The sequence below is a fragment of the Prionailurus bengalensis genome, chromosome A1 (assembly GCF_016509475.1).
Source record: "Prionailurus bengalensis isolate Pbe53 chromosome A1, Fcat_Pben_1.1_paternal_pri, whole genome shotgun sequence".
NCBI classification, from domain to species: domain Eukaryota; kingdom Metazoa; phylum Chordata; class Mammalia; order Carnivora; family Felidae; genus Prionailurus; species Prionailurus bengalensis.
In genome coordinates this window covers 10,253,188-10,279,855 of record NC_057343.1, presented here as the reverse complement: position 1 = coordinate 10,279,855, position 26,668 = coordinate 10,253,188, and the positions used below count along the sequence as shown (strand labels likewise).

At 47.2% G+C, this 26,668-nt stretch overlaps 1 long non-coding RNA gene across 3 annotated transcripts; it reads left to right on the top strand.

Annotated features, from left to right (window-relative positions):
* Nucleotides 1-138: 138 nt before the first annotated feature.
* Nucleotides 139-8,720, top strand: LOC122481154. 3 transcript variants are annotated; one of them, XR_006296773.1, is made up of 3 exons: nucleotides 139-189; nucleotides 1,091-1,435; nucleotides 7,674-8,720. It is a non-coding gene; the product is annotated as an uncharacterized LOC122481154 (long non-coding RNA). The 3 variants fall into 3 exon arrangements; XR_006296772.1 differs by lacking the exon at nucleotides 7,674-8,720 and adding an exon at nucleotides 7,475-7,653; XR_006296771.1 differs by lacking the exon at nucleotides 7,674-8,720 and having other exon boundaries at nucleotides 1,091-2,121.
* The last annotated feature ends 17,948 nt before the right edge of the window (nucleotides 8,721-26,668 follow it).

The window sequence follows — 26,668 nt, the reverse complement described above, 5'->3', positions numbered from 1 at the left end:
ACAGAATCGGAAACAGGCTCCAGGCTCTGAGCCATCAGCCCAGAGCCCGACGCGGGGCTTGAACTCACGGACTGCGAGATCGTGACCTGGCTGAAGTCGGAGGCTTAACCGACTGCGCCACCCAGGCGCCCCGAGACCAGCCATTTTTTAAAGGAACCAGGCTGCGGCCCTCACTCGGTCTGAGCCAAGGTAAGTGCTGACTCAAGATATGTCAGCAAGTCCCTTTGCTAGGGATGTGAGACTTAGAACCCCCAAGAGAACCTGACGTCAGTCTCTCTGTGGAGTTCAGGCTACAAATTAAACCCAGAGACTGTTGTGGCCATGTTTCCTGCGCTGTGGACAGAACTGGTCTGCAGACAGAGAGAGACAGACAGAGAGAGAACAGACAATATCACAGGGACAAGGATGGGACGTTAGCCCTGATGGGGCTTTTAAGTTCTTGGTCATAATGTTTCCCATGGTTCTACAAACCAATAAATTTCTCGTTTTGCCTAAGCTTGGATTGCCTAACGGGTAGCCAGGAGTCTTCACTGATGTGAGGGTTCTCCACCGGCACCAGCTGGAGGTTCCTGTGTGGTTGGGTCAGAAAAATCCCAGGGAACGATCATGCAACTTAACCGGAAAGAGCACCCTCTTCCCGGGAGTGGCTGGACATAGACACATGTGAAATGCCAGTCATGGTGGGGGAGGGGACGGGGCTCCTAAAACGTGCCCAGTGAGGATCCGGCATTCTTGGCCAAGGTGGAATAGGGAACAAGGCCACGGGGGCCTTGAGGTCTGGGAGTGGAGGAGTCGGAGAAGTGAAAGAGAAGTGGGCACAGGCTCACCTCTACTTGGGAGTCCAGGACAAGAGTACAGATGGAGGCTCAGTCTTGAAAAGTTAAATATCAAGTTAACAAAGTGTCCAATAAAATGTTCAGCAGGTGACAAATGTTCTATCCTCCCACCTTGGCGGTGCGTAAGGCCCCAGAAGGCCAGTACGGGCATAAAATTTTGGAGTCCTCGTGGCTCCGTGGTTATGTGACAATGCAGGGAGGGCAGCCCCTGGCTCCCAGCCCGCAGCTCACCCGCTTTCTCCCTCCACCCTTAGCTTCCTCCTGCACCATGAGGGGTGTGGATGGCACCCCCAGCCAGCACACCCAATGTGTGTCCGCACCCCAGCAAACACCCACCCCTTTGCCCCCTTGCTGGGCTGGGACTGTGTGGTCTCTCCACGGATGGATGAATCCCCGAGGACACTGCATTCATGGCCCTGGACACGGGCTCAGGGCCATCTGGGCACGACATCTCCAGGGCCCAGGACCTGCAGCATGGTCCAGAAGGGGGACGCTTCTCCTTCGTCCTGCAGACCCCTTGCCCTACGGGGACGGGCACGGCCAGGACAGTGCCCCGCTTGCCCCAGTGTGAAGAAGGTCATGGGCTGACCAAAGAGCAGGTGAGCAGTACTGGCAAGTACCGGACTGGAGGGTCAAGAGACTTCCTGTGTTTGCAGTCACGGACTCTGTCCCTTACTGTCCTCATTTGCAAAATGATGGCTTTGGATTAAGGGTGGAGATTTATAGCCCAGTGACTGGGGCCAAACTAAGGTTTGAAGTTGGAATATTTTGGCTTGGGTGCCTTTATGAAAAAAAAAAAAAAATGTAATCTCTCTGAGGACCAGTTTGCTCATCTAACAAGGAGGGATGCACCTTCCCTAGGCTGCTTCAAGGTTAAATGATGCCCGTGAAGACATCAGCATAGCAAGTGCTCTGTAACTGGTAGTGGCACCATTATTCTTTCTCTACCGCTGTTGGGATCTCGGAGGGGGCTGAGAGCTTTCAAATGGCTGCTTTAGAGCCACGCTTGGAAAGGACCCGGCAATTGGCCTTCTGATATTATTCCTGAAACTTGCTTTTCTCTACCCTGAGAGTCTGCGCTGTTGGTTAGAACTTGTGGCCTCTGAATTTTCTTGCGCCATTTACTTAACTGATAACCATCAGCCAGTCATTTAAACTCCCAGAACCTCACTTTCCTTGTTGGTGAAATGGTATAATCACAGTACCTATCCATAGGGGTGTTATTAGGAATAAAGGAGATAATACGTCCAAGGTCTTAACTGAGGCTTGCCTGGCACAAAACAGACTTTCAAAATTGTTAGTTATTTTTTTTTACCAACAGCATCCCTTTCCTCTCTATGGTCCCACCCCACCTGGGGGCAGGAGGTGTCGGGGACACCTGGGTCGTGACGGAACTGCAGCCCATCGGCTCTGTGCTGTCTGCACTCAGTGAAATCGAGGCTTCCGAGGAAGAAAAACCTCAAATCTGACCCGTGGGCTTCACTTCAAGCTCTAATTGTTTGGGGAGGAAGCCCACATTGGCAGACATCATTTCTTGTTTTGTTCTTCTTGGGCCCCGTCGGGCAAAGGTTACTCTGAGTCAGTCAACTGGATTAACTGGGGAAGAAGAATTTGCCAAGAAAAGAGCACCCTGGTCTCTTCAGAGCCCAGACCCGGAAACTGCTATGTGATCAGTGCTCCTTCTGGGCGGCTTCGCTTCCTCCTTTTTCCTGTGCAGGACAATTTAAATTCAACAAATCCGAGCCGATAATAGACAAGTCTGGCTTCTCCCCGACAGCCGACATGCAGGCGACCTGGTGGCACCGGAGGGTCTGGTAGATGCCGGGCCACCCCAGCTCAGGCGTTCTCCGGGAAGGCTGGTTCCGCTCCAGCGGCAGCTTGCAGGAGAAGGACCAGATGAGCGTGCGGATTCCTCAGGCACCTGCTGCCTCCCGCTTAACCGGAAGCCCCCGCTTCGGCTCGGTGGTCCTTCCCATCACAGCACCGCTTCCATTAGCAAAAACATGCGCATGCTCCTCTCTTCGATTTGACCCTCTGTCACCAGCTCTTCTCCCTCCTGCTGAATTTGAAACACCTTGGAAAGCCGCCTACTTCCGCCCCTGAAAATCCTTCCTTCCGTGGTCAAGTCCTTGCCACGGTCACCTCCCCCCTGACTCTGTGCCAGCACATGGAGCTTCTCACACTCCCAGAACTCCTCCACCTTTCTCTCTTGCCCTGGGCCTTGCCTCATGCTCCTCCCTCCCTCCCTCCGCCCTGCCTTTCACTTTTAATTGCGGTAAGACACGCATAACACACAATTGACCATCTTAGCCTTCGTTAACTGCAGGACAGTTGGGTGGCGTTAAGCCCGTTCACCACCACCCATGTCTGGAGCTCTTGCATCTCGTAAAATGGAAACTCGATCCCCATTAGACAACAGCTCTGTACTCCCCTCTTCCCCCAGCCCCTGCACCCACCGTCCTACTCTCTGTCCCTATGAATCTGACTCCTCTCAGTCCCTCATGTAAGGGCAGTCGTACAGTCTTCGTCCTCCTGGGTCTGGCTGATTTCACTCAGCTGAATGTCCTCAAGGTGCCTCCGTGCTGTAGCAGCAATTCCTTTTCTAAAAGTTCTCTTTCAATTGGCTGAGTTCTACTCAACTTTCAGGCCGGGGTGTGAATGCCTTTCCTCCAGGAAGCCCTCCCCTCCGTGGGCCCCCCACACTGATGTTCCCACAATGCTTTGCACCCCTGCTGTCAAGGGGCAGCTAAGCGGTGAAGGCTGGGGGAGCCTGGAGACTACCCGCTGCTTCCCTGAGTGTGGACTCCTTCGGGTCACAGACTCCCTCCCATTCCCACCGTGTCCCGCACAGAGCGGTGCTCAACGAATAGTGCAGCATGAATGCTGAACAAACTCCTTGGAAGTACTCACTGATGACTTTCAGCAAAAATCTCGAGACCAAGCCTGAATGCTCTTGATCTACCAGGGACAGGAGGTACACTCACCTACCCTTTGCTGGAGCATGGTTGTCTCTGTGGGGCCATTCTCTGTCTCTTTACTGGATTCCGTGGCCTCGGGCAGCACCCCCTCCACGTCTCTGAGAGCCCAAAGGTACCCTTTCCCTCTCTCCGCTCCATGCACAGCCACTGGGTCATCCGCTCGCCTTCCTGGTACCGTGTCTCTGGAGATGATTTCCCAGCCTGCCTCTCCCAGCCTCACTTCGCCCTACACAGCCTGGGAGCCATCTACTCTTGGCCACTTGGCCACCCCTCTCCGTGTAAGTGAACTCCAGCCAGCGTGTGTTTCAGCAAGTTAACACTAGCGCCGTCACTCGGGCCCGCATTCGGGGGAGGACGCTTGATTCCACGATAATCTGCCCCCAGCCAACAGCTTCTACGTAGCGTCTGGAGCATTTAAAAATTACGCTTTCCTTTCTGTGCTCAGACCCGAGCCCTTCTCTGCGGCATGGCCTTTCACAGAGCAGTGGCACCACGCGCCTGCCTCACCACCGAACAGTGGTCTGACTTTGGGCAAACTCGAAGCCTCGGTTTCCTTATCCGTAAGTGTGGATAACACGTCGTACCTCTCCAGGATGTTGTGAGGACCAAACAAAATAATTTCGTGATTCCCACCTGACTGTCAGAGGTGGCCCCGGACAGAAGACCCTCAACATTTTTTGGCATTGAGTAAGGCGTGTGCTATTGGAGAAGGCCGGGCCCCACTCAGAGAATGTAGGTGAGGTAGCACCAACGCGGGTAGTGCAGTGACAGGATCTTCTCCCTCCTCCTTGCTCCTCGTGGTCTCTGCTTCTTGTCCTCAGTGCTACAGCCAAGCCGTCCAGGGAAAGCGTCAGTGTGATTTGTAGGGGAATCTTGCCGCTCCAAGACTCACATATAACAGACGCCCTCCTGACGGAACTCGTGGACTGACTGACTGACTCTGTAAACACCTGCCAGATGCCCGCAGCCTCCCAACGATCACATCTGGCAGATGGCACGTCTGCTCCCAATGGTCGAGGGTTGAGTTGTACACTTAACAAGGACCTGCTGTGTGTGTTCCCAGACCTGTTTATGCCAGTGGGACATTTTACTGCAATTATATATTTATTTAAATGAAATGAAAATGTGCCCAAAACCTTGTAAGAACTGAGATGAATTCTTTGGAAAGACTAGAGGAAGGGTGATATTGAATTGAGGATAGGTGGGACAACTTTTAAAGCTTGGCGGAAAATTCTAAAAAATCTAGGAGTCCCCTGTGCTCATATTGTTTTGCAAATACCTTCGGGTTCTTGCTCTACTTAAAAAAAGCAAAAAAAAGGGGTGCCTGGGTGGCTCAGACTGTTGGGCGACTGACTCCACTCAGGTCACGGTCTCACAAATTGTGAGTTCGAGCTCCATGTCAGGCTCTGTGCTGACAGCTCAGAGCCCGGAGCCTGCTTCGGATTCTGTGCCTCCCTCTGTCTCTGCCGCTCTCCCGCTCATGTTCTGTCTCTCTCCTTCAAAAATAAACATTAAAAAAAAAAAACAAAACAAAACCTGAAAGTCATGTAACGGACTTAAGGAAGACTGTGCTGAACTCATCTCTTAGTTGAAGAAAAAGCCTTGGCCCAACATCCAAAGATTGGGGAATGGGTGTACATTTCACTGTTGCAAGTTGAAATAAAACATTTACTGTACGTACGTCGGTTCCCTGCCTTAGAAAACATACGTTTTTCAGTAGCCCAACAACCACAGGTGTTGATCCAGTTGGATGAGAGTATTTCCACTGGTTCCCTTCCTGGTTGGGACCTGCGAGGCAGCCCCGCTCTGGCCTCTTTCCTTCACTGTTCACAGCTCCCCCTTTGCATTCCATTCTTGAGGCCAGTCAACAGAAAGAGGTAGAAAATCAGCTCTGTGTCCAGAGCCAGCTTCCATGCCAGCCCACTCGGAGTGGACGGAGCAAGTGTCGGTGGCATCTTACTGCTGGCTTATGCTGTTTGGAAGCCTTGCCCCGCCCCACACCCATAACAGTCTCCGGTGATGGACTGCAAGGTGTCCCTCAAAGCTCAGATGTTGGAGCCCTAATCCCCAGTGTGATGGTATTTGGACACGGGATCTTTGGGAGGTAATTAGGGTTGATGAGGTCATAGGATCGGTGCCTTCACAAGAAGAGGAAGAGACATTGTTCGTGTTTCACCCCATGAGGACACGGTGAGAAGGTGGCAACTGAAAGCCAGGAAGAAGGCCCTCACCTGGAACAGGATTGTCCAGAACCTTGATCTCAGACTTCCACCCTCCAGAGCTACGTGAATGAATGCCTGTGGCTTAAGCCACTCAGTCTGATATTTTGTGACAGCAGCCTGAGCAGACTAATGCTCCCAGGAGGGGAAACTAAAACCCAAGCAGGTTCTGCGAAGGTGAATAAAGAATGACACCGATTCTGCTGCTCAAACCCCACGTGTCTGAGGACAGAGGATCCCCTCCCTTTCCCTCTCCGGACCTACACACTGTCACGCTCACCAGCTCGTTGGATTGCAGACCCACATGGGAGATCTCCATGTGTATAACAGGAAGTTTAAGTGACTTGCCTGAGGTCACACTGTTTTCAAAGACAGACCTGTAACTCTAATCCTAGTCCGTGTCATTTTCTAACTGGCCAAAAATTCTCCCAAAGCCAACTTTAGATTCGTGGCTAAATGATGCCCATGATGGATGGTGTTTCTGTGTGTGATGCTCTCCAATTTTGATAGCATCTGAGACATGTTCCTATGTGACCCCCTGAAACAGAGATTGCTAGCTGTCTACCAAAAATCCTTTGTTCCTTTCCTCCTTGGTTACAGAACTCTGAACTCCTCTTGCAGCTAGGTGTGGCCCACGTGACTGCGTTCTGGCCAACAGGATGTAAGCAACAGTGTACGGGACCTCCTAGAAAAGTCCATAAAGGTTGCTGATCTGGCTTGGAGGTGCCTCCCCTTTGTCTTGGACCTCTGTTCGCCATGCCTCTGTTTCTTCACACTGTCTGAAAGGTGGGAGGCCCTGGCAGCTATAAGGTGATAGGGAAGACAGAAACTAGACCTAAGATAGTGGGTAGAAGTATGAAGAAGGGGTCTGGGCTCCTGATGACCTAGAGCCACTGCACCAAGGAACTGGGCATGTCGGGATGGCGTCGTCACTCACACAGCCCCACGGCCTAGATCTAAATCATGCAGGCAGGATGTTAAACTGGTGAGATTTGAATGGTGACCTCATTATACTCACAGGCTGCGGGGCTTAGGGACAAGTGACTCATGCTGATGGCAGAGTAGCCCAGGATGCCTCAGCCAGGAAAGGCTGCCTTACTTCAAGGGGGCCCTCGCTTTGACCTGGCTGTTCCTGTTCGGCTCACCTGCCATTGCAAAATGCATACCATTGATTTATGTCTTGTTGCAGTTCAACTTCAAGGATGGAGTCTTCTGGAGAGCAAGGGTTAGGGGTTTTTTCAGGCTGGAAGAAGGAACACTTGTGGGAGTGGGAACCCAGGATCATAATGGTGACAGGGAACAGAGATAGCTTGTCAGTTACATGCATTTTTCTGTGTTGGAACAAGATACAGGCTGGCTGAATCTGTTACAAAACAAGAGCATTTTCCCCCGAGCTTTTACTCAAATTTGAAACCACCAACTCCTATGTGATATTTTCCAGGTGAATGATTTTCTGCATTCCATCAACTGACTTCAGTTGTGGTTGTGTTTGATCTGCTGGTATTCGGGAAGAATCGCTACTGACACCCAGAATCCAATCAACACATTCGTTTTTGCAAAACAGACATTCAGAGAAACATAACATTTTTAGAGCTGGAATAAAACTCACAGATCAGCTAATCCCGCCTCTCATTTCACAGATTAATGGAAGTGATTGCTGGAGGTCACGCAACTAATGAAGGTGAATTTAACAGCAGAACTCAGGCGACCCTACCTCATAAACACTTTATTCTGCAATTTCACAGTTTGGGGTCCCATCGAATGGTCCAAATACACTATATAAGGGCTCAGGTTCTTTCCTTTTGCCCTATTTCTCTGGGAAAGAATTTGCAGACTGTTTCCTGGGGGTACCAGCAGTCAAATTGGACAGAAAAATAAACACAGATGCACCTAATGGTCTACCAGCGAAGACCAAAATCCATCCTGGAACCGACTGCCCCACTCTCTTTCACCCTCAGAGAACCAACATCATGTCAATGATCTGTTTTGATTTCTGGAACCGAGCGGCTTCCTCCCCACCCTGCCACTTCCTTTTCCTCCTCTTCTCCCTCTTCCTCCTGCCTTGCCCTCCCTCCGCTCCCTTCCTGTTCCTACATTACACTTGCAGTGGGATTTCTCTCTAAGACTGCCTTCCAGCCAAGCACTCGCCTGGCTTCTGAGCACATCAGCATTTTTCCCTTCCTCTCGCCTTCCTCTCTTCCCTCCTCCCTCTGGGCTTTTGTTTTCAAATGGCGGGCCCATCAAAATTAATGAACTCATTTATTTGCTCCATATCAAACGCACACTGAAATTATTGTATTTCTAAATAGACCAATGGTGCTGGGTAGACACATTCTGATCTCCTGAGGGCTACCACCGCACCTCTTTGTTACCTTGGGAATGCTTATGAGAACAGGATCGTGGAAATGTGAGAGGCCTCTGACAAGACAGAAGGTTTTCTTGATCTATGCCTGCCCAGTCCCTTTATTTCCTATTTTGAACGTGTTTGGGGCTCTACACAAAAGTCAGCGACGAGGTCATACCGTGTGATCAGTATTCTAGGAGGCTGCCAAGGAAAAACCCGAGACACATTATTTTGCTGGCAGAGCAGGTGTTCTGCTTTGAGTTGTAACATAACCAGTGAGCAATAGCTCATGAAATGACCTTCTTTTCAATTTATTAAAGGGCAAGCATTTCTTGGAAATCCATATATTTTCACTAAGCTCTAAATCAAGACTGCATCTACCAGGGCCCTCTTAAAATCTCTTTCTCCAGTTTTGACTTTCATAGACTGGGGCACTAACCCATTCATTTCTTCCTTTCACTTGGAAGCCAAGCTTCTGTGTGTGTTTCTTAATAGAGAGTGTGTGCCGTGGGCTGAATTTGCAGTGTCTGTCCTTCTCAGATGTGACAGCTGGGCTGAGCATGATCCTGGGTCTCCTTACATTCCAAGGCCATGAATAATTGCCTTTTTATCAGTCAAAGGAGGACAAAGTCAAGCGACGCTAGGGGGATGAGCTTCAATCATTCCCACAGATGCACCCACAACCACCCCCTCCCCCACCCTACCTGGTCTGAAGCACGATCGGGACACACTTTAAATCTCTATGTTTACTTGTTCTCTGGGTCATCCCCTGACTCTTTCAGTCTGCAGTTTGTATTCCATGCTGATCTGCCTGGAAGCCACAAAATCCGAAAATGCAGGTGAATTGGATGGACCAAGACCAACCTTAGCCTTTTCCTCCACCACATTGTCTCGCTCCTCCTTTCCTTTGTGCATAGCAGCAACATCCCCTTCCACCACTGAGGGAGCAGGTATGCTCTGGGGATCTGTCAAAATTTCATAGGGCACTCTAGGGTGGCTCCCGGGGGCAGGAATGAAAATATCCCAGGGGCTATGCTGCCCAAAGGTTCCTGGAGGAATAGAGACAAATAAGCATAGTACAGAAGCTAACCTATCTTCTAATCAGAGCAAAGCTTACTGCTAAGGTTGTTAGGTCAACCTAATCAAATTTAGTTCTGCTTCTGTGGTTCCGTAAGAAACAACTCGAGGGCAGTTGGCTCTGGAGACTTGAGCCTGGAATGCCTCCTACAGAATGCATCACATGGGTGCATAAGTTACTCAGTACTAAACTAAGGACGGACAGGATAAATTCTAGTTTTAGCACTTGCTTCAAGGAATATCAGCTAGGGAGACAAGCTGACCTGCTGAAATAGGTACAGAGTCTCTCTACATAGTGAGTCAGGTGAATCTCATTACTTTAGCCCACTCAGGCTAGGCCCTTCCCTGTGTTCTGAATTGTTCCAACCAAGATATGACCCTATGATAACACATTTCCTTACCAAACTCACTGCATTGAGTCTAGGTGAGCTCTCTAAGTTGAAATGTCTTTAATTTTGCCGATTTTTGTGAACGTAGGCTGACGTTAAGGTATAGACTGAATTTTGTTTCCTGCAAAACTCACATGTTAAAGCCCCACCCCCAGTGTAACTATATTTGGAGATAAAGCCTGTATGGAAGCAGTTAAGGTTAAAACGAGCTCATGAAGGTTGGACCCTGATCTGACAGCGATCTGATAAGAAGAGACACCAGAGCCATCTCTCTGCCACGCAAGGATACAATAAGATGGCCCTCTGTAAGCCAGGAAGAGAGTTCTCTCCAGAACCCGACCATGTCAGCACCCTGATCTCAGACTTCCAGTCTCCAGAACCATTCTGATGTAGGAAAAGAAATGCCTATTGTTTCAGTCACCCAGTCAACAGTATTTGTTAGGCAGCTTGAGCTGACTAATACACTTGGCCTTAGAGAATATACGTAGCCCTGAACTGAGACTGAGAAGGCAGCCAGGTGGGACATTCCATACCTAGGTACACCCCATCTCTGCTCCATAGGCACATGGTGCAGTCAAGGGAGGATGAGAGCAGAAACTGTTCTTCTATCAGCTCTAAACTAATGAGATAAAAAAGGAGGAAAGATGCTCCAAAGCTGTTCCAGCATGAAAGGGACATTGAATCAATATGTCAATGCTCCATTAATGATGGTTGGAATGTAGAAGGCAGTTCAATCTTCTGAATTATCCTTGGTACCATTCTCTCCCTACCTCCTACCACATCACACCCTCCAAGTTCTCCAGCGCCAGTCCCAAGATATCAAACAAGATACGCCGAAAACCATCTTACGGGTGATGGGTCTGGGGGAAAGATCAAGATATTGTAAAGAACAGCCCCACCAGAGTTCAGATTGTGCCCTTAGCACTGACTCCTTTCAATTCAGTAAGAAAAAAAAGTGGGGGGACACCTGCACCTGGGTGGCTCAGTAGGTTGAGTGTCTGACTCTTGATTTCAGATCAAGTCACAATCAAGTCAGGTTCGTGGGATCAAACTCCGTATCAGGCTCTGCGCTAAGCGTGAAGGCTGCTTAAGATTCTCTCTCTCTCCCTCTGCCCCTCTCACCTGTGCTCTCTCTCTCTCTCTCTCAAATTAAAAAATAAATTTAAATTTAAAAAGTAATAAAAAGATTAAATTTACTAAGTGTCTAAACTTAAAGGAAAATACCAGACCAATTCACGGAAGATGATGATCCATTTACAAGAAAAATGAAGACTTCCAATCGCTTCCTTTAGTCCTGTGCAAGCAGTACATACATCTTGTTTTCCCCAACAGTAGGATTCGGGATTACAATCCCGTTTTCCTATTTTGACTAATTCAGAGGCCTTTTGAGAGGGTTGATTTGATCAAAGCAATGGGAAGTATTTTAACTCTTACAAGTTCTTGAACTCTAAAATAGATGGTACTCACAACGTCACAACACTGACATGGGCCGTGCGGAAGGTCACATCTAAATCAAAAGAAAGAACACACCTGAGTACAGTGGGAGAGTTAATCACCGCAATGCTAGATGCCATACAGCAGTTTCATGGGATGGGGTCAGATCTGGATGAGTGTCCAGCAAGGGAGAGGTACCGGTGTGGCAGTCATTGGTTTTGCTACACTAACTGCTAAGTGTTTATTGAGCACCTAACTACGTGAAAGACCCCATGCCAGGTCCAAAGACATATAAAATGGGTCCCTTGCAAGCTGCTTATGCTATGGTTTCCCTCAGTGCTTAGGGTTTGGAAAGCACACAGGAGTAGACAAGTAATCAAAAGTGATTTGTAAAGTAGCCTGGCAAGTGCTATGCACCCAGTACTTGGAATAGAAGACGGAGGCTAGGCAGGTGGCTCTTACTTCTAAATTCCAATTTCTCTTGCTGTAGCGTTTAAACTTCTGTGGGGAACAGGAAAAGGTGACTAAATGGAAGTCTGTATTTACCTCTATATTGGCCTTCCAGAAACGTGTTTATTGGGATTCTATATAGCCATTTAAATATGTTAGATTCTAAATATGCTGAACGGAGTTACATGTGCTTTTTTGGAAAGTTGTCTAAGGGATGCAAAGGTAAAAAACAAGTTCTGGAAATTATGTAGTGGGATATAGGTGCCCCTGTATATATATATATATGCATAGAAACTTTCTGAAAGAAAATTAAGATTCATTCACAGTGTTCCCAGGAGGCAGAAATGGCAGGTCAGGTGGTAAAAGAGGTCAGAGTAGCAACTAGTGCTTTTCATTTTCCATTCTTTTGTGCTCTCTGATTTTTTGCTAATCTTGAGCATTTTTACAATTGTATGAGAGGGTTTTAAATTTTTAAACATTTTTGTACCACCAAAGCAATGTTTCCATAAGACAGAATTTCTGGAATACAGATTTCCAAAAATAAAAAATAATGCACATTTATAACCTCATCTACCAAGAGATAATATTTGTGAAAGCCTTGGTGTGTGTCTTTCCAGACTTTCAATCTTCCACGTATTTCTTCGTTTTAACAAAGAATCATACTTTCTTTATTTTTAAGATTCATACTTTAATGTTGTCTTGCGATCTGAATGTTTTCATTTAATAATTTGCCGAGAATATTTTCCCTGTGAATACACCTTCATTTACAGCACTGTTCTTCAAAGACTGGATGGTATTCCAGTGTATTTGTCATACCATCATGTACTGAATCAATTCTCCTTATGTTGGATATCTAGGTTGCTTCTAATTATTCTCTTTCTCCCTTACCAACAATGTATTGATTCACCTGATAACTAAATCTTTGTGCGCATGTCTGATTATTTCTTATGGCCAAATGCTTAGAAGTAGGATTGCCGGTTTGAAGCTTTCGATATGTAGAGTCAACTTACACTTCCGATAGCATACACCAATTTGCTTCCTAGCCAAGAGCATATAGGAGTGCCCATTTTCCTGTATCCTTGCCAAGCTAAAAATATTTGTTTCTAAACCCATTCTTAAAGGGTTTTATAGACCGCCTCCCCCTACCCCCCATCCTCACTGGTACAATTTCATCTTACCAACCAGAATATTAAGTTAAAACTGAAGCTGTGCTCATTATGGTATTTAACATGAAGTGTTTATTGTCCACTCTTGGGGGGCTGCAGCTCGGGTCCCTGCAGGCCATATTCTTTGATGTCATAGACGTGCACAATCCTGGTCGGCCACGTAGGCGAGGGCATCTCTTGCTGTCACTGCGATGCTGCTGACCTGTGCTTTGTCTCTGGACTGAACACATGAACATGGTCCATCACACACACACACATTGGGTCCATCATACATACACACACACACACACACACACACACACACATGGCCCATCACAGATGCACACGAGGCCCATTGCCGATAAAGCTGACTTGTCAGACAATGGCAAGTGGAATGCTGCATCCCATTTGCAGTAAGAACTCATCACTGTGCCTGTGTTAATCTTTCAGCAAGATAGGGTATGCTATATAGATAATCAAGCTAAAAACTTGGAGCCCAGAAGAGTCGCTGTGTTGCACAGTCAGGCTAGTGTCGATAAAGAAAAAAAACAGGGGCGCCTGGGTGGCTCAGCTAGTTAAGTGTCCGACTTCGGCTCAGATCACGATCTCACAGCAGTGAGTTCGAGCCCCGCGTCGGGCTCTGTGCTGACAGCTCAGAACCTGGAGCCTGCTTCGGATTCGGTGTCTCCCTCTCTCTCTGCCCCTCCCCTGCTCGCACTCTGTCTCTCTATCTCTCTCAAAAATAAATAAACATTAAAAAAAAATTTTAAGGAAAAAAAACAACAACAAACCCCAAGCATGGAAGTTATTTCCAATCGACTGTCCAACTTATAGGAGTGAGGTTTGCAATGGGACGGGCCCCACCGAACAGCCTCCAGAAGGTGACAGAACCTGTGAGGAGGGGAGAGCAGGAAGACCACCGGGGGTGTGCACTTCGCCTGTGCCTCCGAGTCTCCTGAGACTTTGCTGCCAGGCAATGCAGCCTCGTGACACCAGGGGCCTCTTCGTATACCCTTGGCTAGAATTATCGGTGAATATAGGGGAAGAGGGTCCTCTTTGTGGGTTTTGAATCAAAGGGCTCAGTGGCCTTTTCTGTCTCCACTAATCTAGGCAACTTTCCTGATGAGAAGGGCAGATTCGGCTATGGAAGAAAGGTCTGGAAGTTAGAGCTACGGCAATAATCTATGTATGTGTGTGTGTGTGTGTGTGTGTGCATGTGTGTGTAAGTACTTATTTTAAACACACTGTGGCTAGTCAAAGGGAGTCTTGGGCCTAGTCAAAGGGAATCTTGGGCCGGGGGGGGGGGGTCTTTGTTGCCTATCAGCCACAATTCTTGAATGTGTTTTACACATGGGTGTTCATGTAGGAAGCCTTTGTGAAGTGGGGACCCCATGCATATCACTTGCTCTTGGGAGTTCCCTAAATTACAAGGTTGAAGTTTCCTCCTCTTAGGGCCAACGGGGCTCTGTGATCCCACCAGGCAAAGCAGAAGCCATGGATGCCTTAGTGTGGAGGGTGGAGAGCACCTGCAAGGGCATCTGCAGCTTTGGGGCTGGGGCCATGGGTCCAAAGTCCAGAAGACATAGCCTCCTTAACTACCTAACGAGAACACGAACGACCACCCCGGGATCCGTACACACAACTTGAGCTTCCCCTCTGCAACCGGAACACAGGTGGCTGGCTGTTTTCAACTCATAATTTTATTTAAAATCCTGGAGCTTAGGAGCAGGACTGTGGCTCGCTTGTTACATTTTACTAAAGCCTGAGGGTCATGTCATTTGTGTAATGTTGCCTTGCCAGTTAGTGGCAGATCTGGATTCAGAAGCTCATCCTCAGGCTCTCAGGGGAGCCCTGGCTTCTTCCTCCTAAAACAAGCAGGATACATAGCTGATCTACACTTAGGATGCTTTGTTCTTCTTAAGGCTCTTCCGTCAGGCTGCCTGTGCTTACTCGTGGCTCTCCCCTTAAAAGGCTGTGCTTGGTGTTCATTTAGCCTGACTACATGATGTCCTCGGTGACCCACTTCACTTGTAGAGGCCTCTGAGTGGGCAGCTGAGGCAAGGAAACTTGATTTGGAAGAAGTGGGAGTCAGGCCCTCACTCCCTGGGTGATCACCTCCCTGGCTGGCAGGACCGGGGCCAGAGCAGGTAGGGTAAGGGGCTTAGTCAGCCTGGGCTCCAAGGACAGAGCAGCTGGAAGGAGAGATAGCAGAGGTTGTGGAGGGGAGTAGTGAGTGCTTAGGGACCCTCCCTTTCCAGGTCCAGGCCTGCAGTGGCCAAATATTAGAAAGAGCAGCACAGCCCCTGCGGGAAGCTATTCTTACCTTGGGGCCCATTGGTGATTAGGAAAGTGGCCACTGATTCAAACTTGGCTGCTCGAGTCTTCAAGAGGGCAAGACAGGAAATGCTCTGATCTGGGCCTGGTGACCAGGGAGAGTTTGGGTGTGCTCACAGCCCTTTCTCCCACCTTCTTCTGTAGCTCTGCCCCCCAGCACACCCCCTCCCCCACTATGGGCCTGAAGCAGGAGCTGTGCACACAGGGGCCTGGACATGCTGGCGTCCTCGCTGGTTAAGAACCAACCCAGGTAGGGGCGCCTGGATGGCTCCATCTGTTGAGCATCCGACTTCAGCTCGGGTCATGATCTCACAGTCCATGAGTTCGAGCCTTGCATCGGGCTCTGTGCTGACAGCTCAGAGCCTGGAGCCTGCTTCAGGTTCTGTGTCTCCCTCTCTCTCTGCCCCTCCTGCCTCATGCTCTGTCTCTCTCTCTCTCTCTCTCTCTCTCTGTCAAAAATAAATAAACATTAAAAAAAATTTAAAATAAAAAGAACCAACCCAGATAAAGTCAGGTGTGAAGGCAGATGGCCCTGGCATCGCCCAGGACCCTAGGACTTTTGGAGAGAAACAAGGATTTGGGAGGCTTTGCCCAGGACTTTACAGGTGCTTCTCAAGAAGTCCCCACTCCCTAGAAATTCTTGGATTGAAATAATATGAATTAACCATTATGTCACCTCTTAACATTTACCAAGATACAAAACCATGTGAAATCCTATGGTATTGGATTATTAGTCCCATGGTCAGAGAGAAAGTGGAGACTTAGAAAAGTCGAAAGCTTTGCTAAAGGCCAAAAAGATGTCCATTCTTTCATTCACTTGTTTTTGATGAACATGTGTTAAATCTCTGGTACAGCCCCGACATTGTGCTGAGAGCAGTGGATAGAAGGAGAGGCAGAGGGCCACACTGAGGCAAAAGAACTACTCCCAGGAATGAACAGGATGCTGCTGGCACATGCAGGACGGGGCTTGTTGTGTATGGAGAAGGGAGAGGTCAGAGAAGGCATCTGAGGGGAAGCAGCATTGAATCTGGAATCTTGAAAGATGTCTCGGGCACTGGGCAGAGAGGGCTGTCTAGGAAAAGTCATCAAACTCTATCTTCTCTGTACAGCCAAGGGTTGCAATACATTCTAAGTCCACCTCCCTGCTTTCTCCTGGTCTTCCACTCCCCCTGCTATACTTTAAGCACCATCGACACAGGAGCCACATCTGTCTTTTTTTTTAAAGCCACTTATCTGTAAATCCTCTCACCATGCTTACTACATAGAACTCAAATATTTGCTGTTAAATAAAAATCCTGCAAACTTAGATGAAACCTGTGAGAACCACAAAGAGCGTTGCTACTTGAGGTTGTGAGCAAGGAGCTCTCTTTACATTTTTCTCCTTGAGTCTGTGGGCATCGGGGTACGTGGCCCAGACTGAAGGTGCCATGAATGGTCTCATGTAAATAAGGGGCTATATAAATAATGGGGCTGGTGCTGAAGTTAAATACAAGGGGTGCTGTCTCACTACCATGGGGGTACCCATGAACCAGGCTGTTAATCATTCAGTAACACTTATTTTGGCCTCTGAGCTCACCACAGTGGACGTGATAGACTCAGGCCATGCCCTCAAGCAGAAAATGATTATAATTAGGATTATCTGTTTAATGGACACTTTCTATGTGCCAGGCACTGAGCTAGGCATGTTCTCAACATTCCTGTACTTTAATCATCACAACAATCTTAGGTAGACATTATGTTTCTGATTTGGCAGGTGGTGAGACTGTTTTCGAAAGAATTACATTGCCTAAGGCACACAAGTTAACCATAGAAGGGCTGAGATTCAAACCCAGATGTGTTCACATCCAAAGCCCATGCCCTTGATATTGGATTTTGTAGTTGTCTTTGGAAGGCTGAGGATTCTTAGAAGCAGGATGGAGGGTCCACCCACATGGCGGTATGGCTCTTGCCCGTACCCAATGCCTGGGATATACCTATAGTGATTAGGCTAAGTGTTACCTTACTCTCAGTTTATCAGATCCTTGGGATTATTGACACAAGGCAGGGGCAAGATGGGGGGCAGGTAAAAGAGGGGGATATGCAGCAAAAATAAAGTCCCTTCACTTTGCCCACATTTGTCCTGCAGAGGGCCTGCAGTCCCAAGAAATGGGTCTGCATGTCACTTCCCTACTTTCCTCAGGGAGCATTTCACTTCCCTAAACCTCAATCTTCTTCATCTGTGATATGGAGACAATACTTCCTATTTCATAGAGTTTGGCCAGGAGTAAGTGAGACACTATGTGAATTGTGCTACATGACCTTGCAGTGATAGCTGAATGGGGACGATGAACCTACAGTTCATGGCACAGAGATGCTCAACAAATGGTAGCTCTCATAATCATTGTTACTGAACTCTCTGGCCTCAGTTTCCTCATCTGTGAAAACGGGTACAATAGCACCTATCTCTTAGGGTTAATGTGAATGCTAAATGAGGTAAAATATTAAAAGCACTCAGGAAAATACATACAGGATTAAATATATTATTTATATAATATTTGTATATTGTTAAATTAATTATAATTCTATTGTTAAATAGTAGGTACTATTTAAGTTATTATATTTATGAAATATTATATTGTTATAATAGACAAATATCATTATTTACAAACAAGAAAATATTATTATATTGTTTTCCTAGTTAAAAAGCCTTAGTATCTAAGAACTAATAAATGAATTCAGCGTAATAGCAGGATACAAAATCAACACACAAAAATCTGTGCATTTCTATACACAGACAAGAAACACTCTGAAAAGGAAATTGCAAAAAACAGCCCCAGTAGAATAAAAAAGAATAAAATACTTAGGAATTAACTAAGGAAGTGAAAGACTTGTACAACGAAAATGACAAATAAATTCAAAACATTTATTTAGGTTATGAAAGAAATTGATAACCTAAATAAATGGAAACATATCCATGTTCGTGGATTGTCAGACTTAATATTGTGAATACTACCCAAAGTGATCTACAGACTCAATGCAATCTCTATCAAAATCCCAGTGATGATTTTTGCAGAAATAGAATACCTATCCTAAAATTCGTATGGGATCTCAAGGACCCCGGATAGCCAACATTTTTTCAAGATTTTTTTGATCTTTTTCTTTTTAATTTTTTTTTCAACGTTTATTTATTTTTGGGACAGAGAGAGACAGGGCATGAACGGGGGAGGGGCAGAGAGAGAGGGAGACACAGAATTGGAAACAGGCTCCAGGCTCCGAGCCATCAGCCCAGAGCCCGACGCGGGGTTCGAACTCACGGACCGCGAGATCGTGACCCGGCTGAAGTCGGACGCTTAACCGACTGCGCCACCCAGGCGCCCCAAGATTTTTTTAATCTTGAAAAAAAAAAGAGCAAAATTGAAAGACTCACACTTTTTGATTTTAACATTTATTGTAAAACCACAGGAATCAAAACAGTGTGGTACTGGTATAAAGACAGACATGTAGATGAATGGAATAGAATAAAGATCCCCAAAATGAACCCTGACGTTTATGGTCAAATGATATTTGACAAGGGTGCCCACATTGTTCAATGGGGAAAAGAGAGTCTTTTCAACAAATGGTGTGGGGAAACTGGAATATCCACATGCAAATGGATGAAGTTGGACCCTTATCTAACGCCACATACAAAAATTAACTCAAAATAGATCAGAGGACTAAACGTAAAACCTAAACGAGAAAAACTCTTGGAAGAAAACACAGGCCAAAAATTTCATGACGTTGAATGTGGCAATGATTTCTGGGCTATGACACTAAAGGCCCAGGGACAAAATTAAAAATAGACAATTTGGACTTTGTGAAAATTTTGAAAAATGTATTATCAGAAGACACTACCCAGGGTAAAAGGGCAACCTATAGAATGAGAGAAAATAGGGGCTCCTGGGTGGCTCAGTCGGTTAAGCGTCCGACTTCAGCCCAGGTCACGATCTCACGGTCCGTGAGTTCGAGCCCCGCGTCGGGCTCTGGGCTGATGGCTCAGAGCCTGGAGTCTGCTTCCAGTTCTGTGTCTCCCTCTCTCTCTGCCCCTCCCCCGTTCATGCTCTGTCTCTCTCTGTCTCAAAAATAAATAAACGTTAAAAAAAAAATTTTTTTTTTTAAAAAAAAGAATGAGAGAAAATATTTGCAAATCACATATCTGGTAAGGGATTCATATCCAGAATATATAGGGAACTTCTAAAACTCAACAACAACAAAAAAAAACCCAAACAACCTGATTCAAAAATGGGCAAAGGACTTGAACAGATGTTTTTCCAATAAAGATATACAAGTGGCTGACATGCACATGAAAAGATGCTCAACATCACTGATCTTTAGGCCAATGCAAATCAAAATCATAATGAGATACCCCCTCATACCCATTAAGATGACTATTAAGACAAACAAACAAACAAACAAATGAAATAACAAGGGTTGGTGAGAACGTGGAGAACTTGGAAACCTGTGCACTGTCGGTGGCCATGTAGAATGACAGAACCACTGTGGAAAACAGTACAGAGGTTCCTCAAAAATCTAAAATAAAACTGCCACATGATCCAGTACTTCTACTTCTGGATGTATACCCAAAAGAACTGAAAAGCAGGGTCTTGAAGAGATACCGGCATACCCATGCTCACAGCAACGCTATTCACAGTGGCTAAAATGCAGAAGCAACCCAAGCGGCTACTAATGGGAGAAGGGATAAGCAGACTGTGGTACACCCACAACGGAATATTATTCAGCCTTAAAAAGGAAGGAAATTCTGTGATATGCTACAACAGGGTGAAACTTGAGGACATTACATTAAGTCAAATAAGGCAGTCACAAAAAAGACAAATATCGTGTGATTCCACTTACACGAAGGACCTATGGTAGTCAAAATCGTAAAAATAGAAAGTATCATGGTGGTTGCAGGGGATGCGGGGAGGGGAGAATAGGGAGTTAGTGTTTAGGGGTGACAGTTTCGGTTGGGGATGATGAAAGTTTCTGCGGACAGGAAGTGGTGATGGTGCGCAGCCACGTGATTGTGTTTAATACCACCCAACTTTAAGTTTTGGTGTGTGTGTTTTACCACAATAAACAAAGAGGAGGAGGAAAGGAGGCAGAGGGGAGGGAGGGGGAGGAAAGGGAAGCGGAGGAGCAGAGAGAAAAAGCCTTAGTCTCCCAGTGAGCTCACTGCTTTCCTGGATTTTAGCCTGGTTGAAATCTGCCTCTCTCTTTCACTCTCAAATTCTTTCTCTTTGTTGTGAAGGAAGATGTAACGATCCCGAATATAAGGAAGAACGAAGCTAAAATGTTGGAAAGTCAGCAGAAAGGATGTGTTTCCAGCTCATTTGGCTTTGCCTGCTCAATCGCCTCTCTCTCTCAGCTCCCCTCTCTACTAAGAATGACTTCAGAAGAATTGTCCAGACAGTTTTCCAAATAAGATGATGACCTCTTAACCAATCCCATGTGAAAAAGACCACTGGGTTCTTTGACCTTCCAGAAGAGCCAGGACTGCTCTTTCCTGGAAGGGTGGGGAGCTTTCACATACTTTCACCTCGTTTTTTGCAATGTAGAAATGTGAATTATTGGTAACGATGGCTGGCTTTGCATTTGGGGAGCAGAAAAGGAGTTTCTCAAAGCCAACAGTCACATAACTTGAAGCAATAAATGCTGCTGCAAACAGGGTTTTAAATTAGAGCTGCTGGCTAAAAGGTCAACATCGCATTCTTGGCCAGTGACTTTATTTTCATTTTAACGGCAATGAAAATAATCTTTCAGAAGGAAATGCCATCACTTTTTCCCCAAAGGTTTTTAAAACTTTTAGGCACTCTGGGAAAGAGCTTCATAGAAGAATCTTTTTTGTTATAGTAAAGGGGGTAGGAATAGACTGGATAATAAGTCTATAGGTAAGAATTTCTTTTTAATCTCATGGTGCTTAGTGGTTTCCGTTGCTAGCCGCTGCCTTCCGGAGTGTCTCTCTCGCAGTCCAGAGGCTGATCACGTTGCTTTACCATTATTTTCCTTACTGGGCATTCATATCTTATCTCTGAATTTAGACTGTGAGCCCCCTGAAGGCAGGGTCAGGCCTCGCATCTCTCTCTCATCTTTTCTAGGCATCTCCCTCAGGGTTATGCCCATGGGAATGGTTCGAAGATATTTTCTGATCAAGTAAGTCATTAGAACTTTTCCTTGGTTAGTAAGTTATCAAATGCCTAAAGCGGGGATTGCAGGGTAGGGTTCTCTGAGGGTTTGCTGCTTGGGCTTCAGGAAATGCAAGAACTTACCAGTTTTATGCAAAATCACCAGTGCCTTGTGTCTCCCCTGTTGGGGCTCCATGGGTATGAGGTAGTGGGTCCCCTGGCTGTTGGCAGATGAGTGGCTGCAGACTGTGACTTGGGAAAGGTAAGCCTGGACTCTGGAGGTAGGGCAAGGACTGGTAGGAAGCCTTTGGCGGCTGTGGGTTCCCACGGTTTTCCATCCAGCACAGCCAGCCATGAAACTGATAGATTAGTGTGTTTTTCAAATGGTTCATGACTTGGAGGGAGAGGGGTGTGGTTACCAGCCCCAGGACCCAGCCCTGGACCTGCACATAGCAGGAGCTCATCAATATGTTTTGAATGAAGATGTGAAGGAATGGGCCCATGATCACATTAGGAGAGAGAGGGGGTCTTGAAGAAATGGAACCAGGGTAGACAAATTAGAGAGAATGGGGTGGGAGAGTGGGGAAAAGTTTTGCAATAAAATATACAAGTAGTAAGGACTGACCCATGTGGGGGCGTGTGGGGGATCGTGGGACCCTGGGGGCACCCGAAGGGCTAATGCGTGTGGTGAGGGTGGCATTAAGCTTGAGGGCACACAGCTGAGTGACACATCGGGAGATGATATTTGAGGTGGGATGGGGGGCAGGAGTGATAGCTGGGGAAAGGAGCCCATAGAGAGTGGTATTAAAGACACAGGGCTAAAATCGGCACTGTAGCAGAGACCAAGGGGCTCAGCAGGAGAGACAATCCTTCATGTGGACAGTGGATGAGACAAGGCTCCCAAAGGTAGTGGGCAAGGCTGTGAGATAGGCTCTGATGGATGAGTGCCTGGGATATGGACTGAGCTAGCTAAACTCTTAAGCTCCCTCCCAGCTTTGGGAATTTCCATTTGACAGGTTAAACCTGAAACCAGGCTAATCCCTTCTCACCTGGATGCTGTCCAGAACTGAGATTTCTTTAGCCGATGAGCCAGGAGTCCAAGCCTGCTGGGGCCTGTGCAGAACGGCCATGGAGCCTGCCCCTCACCTACCTTTTCTTTCTTCTGCAACCATGAGAGGGGCTGGGAGTGTTCAGCTTGCAGTAAATGTGGCCTGAGATGACGTTCCAAATGATGACCTCTCCATCATAACTGGAAGTCATGAGAAGAAAAGGTGGGCATTGAGCCAAACAGAGGATGTCTTCTTTGTGCCCATGGTTCTGAGAAGGAGAGAGATGGAGAGGGACAGGGTAAGAAATCAAATTCTCAATCACCCATAGATAGTTCTCCTTCCTCTGATCCCTAAGACAGAGGATGCAGACGGGTTCCTCCTCCTGTGCTTGCCCACGATGGAGACTCACCTAGAACCTCATGACCCAGCCCCAAGGATCAGGGCATCCTTCCAGGTAGGAGTCTGTGTACAGGTCAGCCAGAGAGGTGCTGCCTCTCCTTGGGTCAGTTCTACTACCTTCCCCAGGGAAGTGATAATCCTAGCAGCTTCCTGACCTCCCCACACAGCTGACAAATGGAGTGTTTGCAGGGAGCCCTGTTTGGGGCTGAAATGGTGATGGCAATGGGATAATGGAAACCAGCTCTGGGCCAAGGTGATTTGGGTTCCCAACAGCTCAGTTCTAAGTTCCAGAGTGTGCTGTCCCTTGACTTGATTCCTACAGGGCTCCCATCTGCGGCTTACACATGCAGTTAGGAATTTAGATCACCTACTCTCCTCGAAAGGAGGATTTGGATATGGATCCTTAAGAAAGATGAGAAACCAAAATGGAGTTTTTTGAGGGCAGTGCTGCAGAGAGCTTAAAGAGCTCCCGGCCACAGTCCCTCAACATCCTCACTGGGGTACAGTTTCCATGTGAAGAGACTTGGCTTCTCCTGGTGCTGTAGAGGCATCATTTCTCCCTTGCTCTCACATACTTTCCACAGAGTGTCCCCTGGGGACCTGTCCATGTCATCTAAGATGTCCCTTCTGCCTGAAAGTGGCTGGGAAGGTGGTGGCATAAGACAGTTGGAAAAGAGAAGGTCAATAGCTTTCTCTTTCCCACAATCTTCTGCCAAATCCCGTCTCCTTCTGTGACTTGTGACCATGTATGTCTGGGATCCTCCTCCTCCTGTGATCCCCCACTGCCCACACCATGAAGTGTACATGCCTTAGCATGACTGTCAAGCTCTAACTTTTCAACCTCATTTCCCTCCTGTGTCTGATGCCCCAGCCCCTCAAACTTTTCATAGCCCTCCAGACAACATGCTTTTCATGCATGCTTCCCGACTTGGCTCATGCTTTCATGCTTTCCCCCTTCCCATCATCTACATTGCTTTCCTCACCTCGGCCTCCTGGGAAAATCCTAGTAATCTTTCGATCTCCTGTGTGATGTTAGAGCAAAGTTAGTAGTTCCCACATCTAGGCTTCTCCCACATCTTTTACGTTATTATATCATTTGTCACATTGCATGATTATTATTTCCGTAGTTTATCTCCTCACCAGGCTGTGAGATTCTGGGCCAAGAATCACATTGTTTTTTAAAAATATTTTTCAACGTTTATTTATCCTTGAGAGACAGAGCATGAGCAGGGGAGGGGCAGAGAGAGAGGGAGACACAGAATCCGAAGCAGGCTCCAGGCTCTGAGCTGTCAGCACAGAGATCGACGTGGGGCTCGAACCCACGAACCGTGAGATCATGACCTGCGCCGAAGTTGGACGCTCAACCGACTGGGCCACCCAGGCACCCCAGGAATCACATTTTATTCACGTTGTATCTCCTGGGCCTATCCATTAAGCATGACACTATAAAAGTGCCCAAAAATATGTGTTGAGTGAGTTAATAGTTGAATAAATAAATATTTGAATGCACTAACACTTCACTGACTTGCCTGACAATGCCTCCTTGCAATGGCCTTCACTTCCAGGCATTTTCTGCACAACTTTGTTCTTTCACTCAATAATCACTAATCTGCGAACTCCGGGAAGGCAGAGATCATGAGATGACCCTTTTGATCATAACTTCATCTTCAGTGAACAAAGCACACTTGGTCCACAATCTGTACTTGGCATATGCTAGTTGAATGGAATCAAATTAATTAGGCATTGCTATAAAGTGGGCACTGGGCTAGGTCCTGGGAATACCATGGTGAAGGCAGACAAGGCCTGGCCTCATGGAGTTTGTATTCTAGTGACTTGTACCTTTTGGAATGTTTATGGGGGTTTAAGGTAGGGTTGAGCTGTAGCACACGGTTGGGCACAGTGACTTTGCTTTCTTAGCACTTGTCTTATTGGCTTGGCATCCAGACAATTTTGAGGGAGGTCATTCAACCATAGGAGGCTGCAGAAAGTTGGGGCACTTTGCTAATAAGAATCACAAGAAGTCTCCCGGTTATGGGCCCCCAACAAGCCACAGGGCAGGAATGTCATCTCTTCGGCTCCCTGGCTGCCCAAAGGTGACACAGCAAATGCATACAATTTTGCATGCCAAGCAGAAACAGGAAGTACATGCTTCTTTGAGGAAAGTCACACCCACCACATCTTGGGCTGGCATTCCTGTACTACATGAATCCTGGCTGAGCTCATGGAGAGCTGCATGGATTGGCTTCTGTAGTCCCATGCCCCAATCTGAACACAAGGCCATCACTCTTCCTGGAGGGGAAGCAGCTGCCTGGAGCCCAGTACTTCTGGCTCTACCTGGACCCCAGTCATGATTCCTGCCACAGCAGAGGCTTTTGAGGTCCTTGTGACAACCCTAGGCAGGCCCAGGAGAGTCAGGGTGAGCCTCTGAGTGACAGATATCCTCAACATGTGCCACTGTTTGGGTTGAGAGCCAGACAGTGTGGACCAGGGCTCACCAGGTCATCCTGCCAGTGTGGCTGCGGCTTCCAGAAGTGATGAAAGTCACATGGTGCATCCTGTATGCAAAGCCAAGGAAGAGACGTTGTATAAGCAGTAAAATGAGCTGCCAACACACTCACAACTTCAGAGAGAAGGTGTTGGCACATTTTATAACCCTACCCCTCACCCCACCAGTGATGTAGTTTTTCGAAATGTCAAAGCAAATTCCTCTAGTGCTAGTGGGAATAAAAAGCAATCCACTTCTGACGTTTGGGTGATTGCATTTCAACAAATCATATGTCAACTGACAAACTCTCCTTGGATGGTCTGCATAGCTTTGCCTTCATAATAAGAAGCCATAGCCACTGCATGTGTTAAAACAAAAGCCGTCAGCTCAGGAACCTATAATACCAAAGGATGGATTCAACACCAGAGCTTCTCAGGTAGTCGTCTCTCAAATCATCTGGGGATGCAAGGCTTAGGCTGTGAAATACGGCTTGCCTTCAAACGAATAAGAACTTACAATGTTTAAAGACCTTCAGAAATCCATGACCATCCAGCATAGTGAGCAGGGGAAATAAAATGTCACAGGTAGATTTAAAACTTAGTTTCAGTCAGCATTTTCAACTTCTCCTGTCCCTGAATCCTTTCTCCATCTCTAAGCAATAAAAAGATACTTTTTCCCCCCAGAGATGCTTATAGATGGCATTTCATCTCCTCTTCCCACTTACAGAGGGACCAGGGCATAAAGACAAGGTGGAAGGAAGAAGGGAGAAAGTAAAGGCTGGACAATTGACAGAGTGGTTAGCCCTCACTTAGGGGCAAGGATATGTGAGATATGCTGACGCCCCAGCGTGCCGGGGAGGAGGGAGCATGACAGCCCGGGTACGAGGGGTAAGAATACAAGGCAAACTGTGTAGAGCTCCACGTTCCAGGCACGGTCTGCTTTGAATTCCCAGAGATGCCCTCTGTGCCTCTGATAGCTCTTCTAGCTAACACTTCGTGATACTGCGACTTACGATAAGAAATAGGTATTCGGTCTCTGTCCCCACTTCTGGCAGATAGCTCCTAAAACCCTTGGAATTCCCTAAGTGCTGAGAGCATGGGAGGTGTCTGAAGTTGGTGGGGGGGCACAAAGACCGGGCTTGTGGGACTGAGCCTGTAACCTGTGGATCTGATGCTATCCCCGGGTAGATGGGCCAGGATTGAGCTGAATTGTAAGACACCAGCTGGTGTCAGAGAATTGATTGTTGATGTGGGAACCAGCGCCCTCCCAGAGTTAGGTGAAGAGTCATTATACTTCCTCCCATAAAAGAGAGCTAGAGGGGTGCCTGGGTGGCTCAGTCAGTTAAGCGTCTGCTTTCGGTTCAGGTCATGATCTCATGATTCATGAGTTGGA